Source organism: Canis lupus, chromosome X, assembly GCF_011100685.1.
Source record: "Canis lupus familiaris isolate Mischka breed German Shepherd chromosome X, alternate assembly UU_Cfam_GSD_1.0, whole genome shotgun sequence".
NCBI lineage: Eukaryota > Metazoa > Chordata > Mammalia > Carnivora > Canidae > Canis > Canis lupus.
The window spans coordinates 47,023,039-47,027,814 of record NC_049260.1 but is presented as its reverse complement, the minus strand read 5'-3'; the positions used below and the strand labels follow the sequence as shown (position 1 = coordinate 47,027,814).

Here is a 4,776-nt window from a genome sequence, read left to right as displayed (position 1 = left end):
GAAGGAAGCTTTCCAGGACCTTGAGGGGGCTAGCTATTGTTAGGGAAAGGTCATTTATTACTGTCTAATAAAACCTTAGTCATGAGACCCTTCAGATGCATATCGGTGGGTCATATGCCTGGGGAGAGATTGCCAACAAGTATCTTGGGTGTGTAGAGATAAAGGAAATTTGTTTCCCGAGTAATTTTTATGTGTTAACGTAGACTGACAGGATCCTGGGGGTCCGGCTAAGATTGTCTTTTGCCCTTAGCAAAGCATTAACATTGAGGCAGCTGAGTTCCTAGAGGAACGTCACTCAGCCTATTTCAAGGACTTGTCAGTGGTCTGTAGGTAATCAGGAAATTTTTCTTTTGCCTTTGTTTCCCACATCACAAGGAGCAAACTCACATTGGTTCAGTTACAGAATGACTGTTCCTAATTCCGATAGCTGCTGGTAATTGGACCCCTACCTTCATATTTAGGACCAGAGAATACACTACCAGGGGCCAACGTGGCCCTGGCACTATTGGTGAAGAAGCCAAGGCACGGTGACGGTAAGGACTAGAGATGGAATGATACATGCCAAGTGGCCCAGAGGAACCATCCCTGCCACATCAGCCTTCCCTAATCCTGTCCCCAGAACCATAGCAACAGCAACAGGATGTCAAGGTGCCCAGGAAAAAAAGTGTGACGGGGTGGGGGGTGGGGGGGGGGCAGGGCGAGGCAGTGAGGTCAGTGCTGTTCTCCCCGCCTGATCTGCTGGAGGTTTCCAGACCTGTCCAAGAACCCAGACCTGGTGATATCTGGGTCCTGTCACTCAACTGCCCAGCCGCCCCCACTGCTCCATGTGCATACCTGTACTGATCCCCTTCCTGGTCATTGTCCTCCTGCCCAGCCTGTTAACACGCTCATCCCTTGGGACACTTGCTGTCCTCTTCTCAGCCCTCACTCCTCTGATGCCTCCTGGCCACCTCATGGCTCATGAAGATGACCCGGCCACCCCAGGTCCTCTGCGCCCTCAGGGATATTCTCCTCCTCTACCCTAGCATCCCATGGACATGCCCTGGGCATCAGGAAAACCCACACCCCTGCATGATGTCCATTTCTATCATTCCTCGTTCCTCTCTCTCATCACCCCCAACACCATGCCCTGGTCATAGAGAGTTCCCTCTCTCTAATGCCCCTGTACCAATAGTCTCTTACCTCTTGAGGGCCACCAATCCACAGACTCCACAGCCTTTCTTGCATTTCACCAGGCCCCTCCTCACCCAGCTTACCCAGGGCTATAAACTCCCCCTCAAACACACCTCATATGCTCCTTTCTCCTTCCTCCTTACTCTCCTGGCAATACCACGAAATGGACACACTCTTTGCACCTTCCACCCCTCTATTTTCTTTCTCTTCTACCTACAGTAGCCTTCCACAAGGACCACCACCCCCTTTTCTCATGCTAGCCTATGATAACTCATTGAGAAAATACCAGTAATCTCACCACTTTCCAACACTGGATCTGCACTTGTATTTTCTGTTGCCCCTCTGGAGGAGGTGACCAGATCCCGTTTGAGGTCAGGCTCTTCACTTGGATCCCATATCCCTCCCCCTTCTCAAGGAGCTGGCTTTTTGCCATGATCATTCCTTTCCCCCAAATCATCATGTTCCCCATTTCTTCTGGATCATCCCATCATCCACAAAGTGGGCAGAAGGATGGCCAGGGTTTAGAAACTCAAACTCGGGGTTTGGTTCCTGCTGTGCTGTGGGTGAGATAGCAGGGGGCTTCATTCCCTGAAGGTACAAGGTGGAAATTGGCTGAGTGTAGAGCCAGGGAGGGCTTCTACCATGAAGGAGGCTTAACCTGGATAGGGGCTTAAAGGACTCTTCAGCTGAGGCTGTGTAGTGAGTGCATGGCCCTGCCCAAGGGTGGGGTGGAGGATGAAAACCAGATCCAGAGAGGTCTACAGATCCCAGCAGAGGTGAGCTGAAGCTGACCCAACCAGAAAGCACCAGGTGCCAACCAAGTGGAGAGAGACAAAAGTGCAAGTGTTACCCACCACCCACGTGGGTGGTGCAGGTCAGCAACACTAGCTGGACCTGGGAGACAAGAGTCGTCCTCTCCTCGGAGGATACTCTGAGCAACACAAATATTTCATAAACCTCTCCCCTTCCCACATCACCCAGGAGACTTGTAAACCATACATACCCCTTCCCCATCTTGGAAAGAAATTGGGAGGCAGGGTGGAAATCTGAGACACTGAGCATTTCCACCAAAACAGACTGAACACTTATTCAAATGAACCATTCACATGATAGTGAGAACAAAAGACCAACCCAAAATAGACAGCAACAGCTAGTAGACAAGATGGGAGAGAAGCTAAAATTTTAATCATTTTAATCAGGTCAAAGGAACATGAGTAACAAAACCAGTCAGCACAGCCTGAAGTGACAAGCCTGCACAAAATTCAGCAAAATTCCCCAAAAAAGACCCTCACAATTCCTGCCACCATGCTCTTCAGGGACTGCTACATCCTGAAACTGCTACCAGAAATAGCGAGTTTTATCTTTCTTACCCCTGTGCCCCCTGAAGTTTGCAGTTTGGGACCTGAGTCTTACCAAGCTTGATAAAGGGCACATAACTTGTGGTGTTTGCCTATTTAACCCTGAGCTTAAACCTTCCCCCTTTGAAGTGTACTGTCCACTTATAACCGAAGTCTACCTCTCACTGGAGGTAAAGTCTTTGAGTGATGCTTATTCTTCTACTTAATAGCCTATAACTTCCACACTGCACTTAAAGTTAACAATACTTAAGAAATATGATATAAAGTCAATAACATAAGTCCTCAAAATTCATAACAAAATAAGAAAGAAATACTCATGATAATTACAGTCCTAATTTTTGTAACTGGTCTCAGGCTCATTGGTCTTGCTTATAAATACCTTCTTCCACTACCCATTGCATAATTTATTTGCCTTCAAGCATTTAAGCTGGTCACAGTTCGATATGTGGTAGGATGATCCAAAGCCTTCATTCCTGAAGGGACTGGGCTAGTAATCATCCTGCCTGGATTGAGTTATGGTAAATTTTTGTTGTCCTTAATCACAGGGCATGGTAAAACTAAGAGACATTGTAAGGGAGCTCCTATATTCCAAACATTCTCTTCTTTACATCCACTGTGAAATAGCCATTCAATTTCCCCTTGATAGAATCAGTCAACCCAACCAGCACAGTATCAAAGAAGCATGAGAAGACCAAAGTCGCTTGGCCACAATATTAAGTTTTAGTTCAATGGAATCATTCTCATGTCTTCTAGTGGAAGCATTCCACTTACAGGTCAGCAGAACTTAAGATCATAGGAAAAATAAACAAAAATTTTGCTACTAGTTCACTAGAGGTAATAACATGTGTTGCCACACCCACTTCACGCCTTGATTCCTGGACCCGTGGCTCCTGGCAGTGGGATAAATGGGACCATAATACGTTGGATTTTGATTCACAGCATATGCAGAGACCCTGGACTAGCCTGGCAAGATATTGTTACCTAGCTGACACTGTGTCTGCGTCTTCAAAAGGCCATCCCATCATCCTATCAAATCAACAGCTTCAGAAACACGGGAAACATGGCATACAAGGAAAGTAAATCCATATTGATAATAAGTGTCTATTCCAGAAAGAAAGACCCCACCAAAAAGGAGAATTATAGGCCAATATTCCTAATGAACACGGATGCAAAAGTTCTCAACAAGATACTAGCAAATAGGTTCCAAAAATACATTAAGAAGATTAATCAGCATGACCAAGGGGGATTTATCCCCGGGATGCAAGGCTGGTTCAACATTCGTAAAGCAATCAATGTGATTGATCTTATCACCAAGAGAAAAAACAAGAACCATATGACCCTCTCTATAGATTCAGAGAATGCATTTGACAAAATACAGCATCCATTCCTGATCAAAACTCTTCAGAGTGTAGGGATAGAGGGAACATTCGTCATCATCTTAAAAGCCATCTACGAAAAGCCCACAGGAAATATCATTCTCAATGGGGAAGCACTGGGAGTCTTTCCCTTAAGATCAGGAACAAGACAGGGATGTCCACTCTCACCACTGCTATTCAACATAGTACTGGAAGTCCTAGCCTCAGCAATCAGACAACAAAAAGACATTTAAGGCATTCAAATTGGCAAAGAAGAAATCAAGCTCTCCCTCTTCGCCGATGACATGATACTCTACGTAGAAAACCCAAAAGTCTCCACCCCAAGATTGCTAGAACTCATTCAGCAATTTGGCAGCGTGGCAGGATACAAAATCAATGCCCAGAAGTCAGTGGCATTTCTGTGCACTAACAATGAGACTGAAGAAAGAGAAATTAAGGAGTCAATCCCATTTACAATTGCACCCAAAAGCATAAGATACCTAGGAATAAAACTCACCAAAGAGGTAAAAGGATCTTTACCCTAAAAACTATAGAACACTTCTGAAAGAAACTGAGGAAGACACAAAACGATGGAAAAATACTCCATGCTCATGGATTGGAAGAATTAATACTGTGAAAATGTCAATGATCCCCAGGGCAATTTACACGTTTAATGCAATCCCTATCAAAATACCATGGACATTCTTCAGAGAGATGGAACAAATCATCTTAAGATTTGTGTGAAATCAGAAAAGACCGTGAATAGCCAAGGGAATTTTATTTTATTTATTTTATTTTATTTTATATTTTTATTTTTTAATAATAAATTTATTTTTATTGGTGTTCAATGTGCCAACATAAAGAATAACACCCAGTGCTCATGCGTGTCA

General features: G+C 44.7%; 1 pseudogene; it reads right to left on the bottom strand.

Moving 5' to 3' along the window:
* Positions 1-1,629: 1,629 nt before the first annotated feature.
* LOC119878110 overlaps positions 1,630-4,776 on the bottom strand; it is a 13,728-nt pseudogene continuing 10,581 nt past the window's right edge.